Below are 606 nucleotides of genomic sequence, written 5' to 3'. Positions count from 1 at the left end.
ACACATAGACAGAGCCCAAGAATGAGTGCATGATGTGGATCTCGAAGACTAAATGTATTCGCAGGGATTTAAATCGTTGATCTGAAGTCTCGCTGACTCGGGGTAGACATGGAGGGGGTGGCCTGGGGAGGGGGGCGCTGACGGAAGAGACACCACATCCTGTCAACGTCATAAAGTTACAGGAAAGTCTCGTTCCTGTCTGTGACTAGGATGCTGCAAACAGAATGAGTTGGGTAACAGCAAGAGGGAAAATGATGAGGGGGGAACTAGGGGGCGAGAAAAGAGAAAGACCAGTTTCATGCAGTCTGACGAAGAGTCACATCGTCTTCCGCAGTTTTCCTGTACCCAATTCACCCAACGCGCCGTCCTTCCACCTGTTCCCGTGGCCCTTACGACTCTGCCCTGGTCTGCGAGGTCGGCATTCACGCGATGCTGCTTGCCACACGCTAGCCTCCTTCCCACCCGACCAACCCAACAACTTCCCTGCTTTGTGCTTCTCTACCTCCTTGCACACTCACGAGATTTGCAACACCTGCAGTCTGCTCTCGCATTCTCTGCGGTAGGGGGTGGAAGGAAGAATAAAAAAAGAAAGAGATAAATAGGAAA

This window comes from Penaeus monodon, chromosome 24, assembly GCF_015228065.2.
Source record: "Penaeus monodon isolate SGIC_2016 chromosome 24, NSTDA_Pmon_1, whole genome shotgun sequence".
Lineage (NCBI taxonomy): Eukaryota > Metazoa > Arthropoda > Malacostraca > Decapoda > Penaeidae > Penaeus > Penaeus monodon.
Note: the sequence above shows the minus strand (reverse complement) of the source record.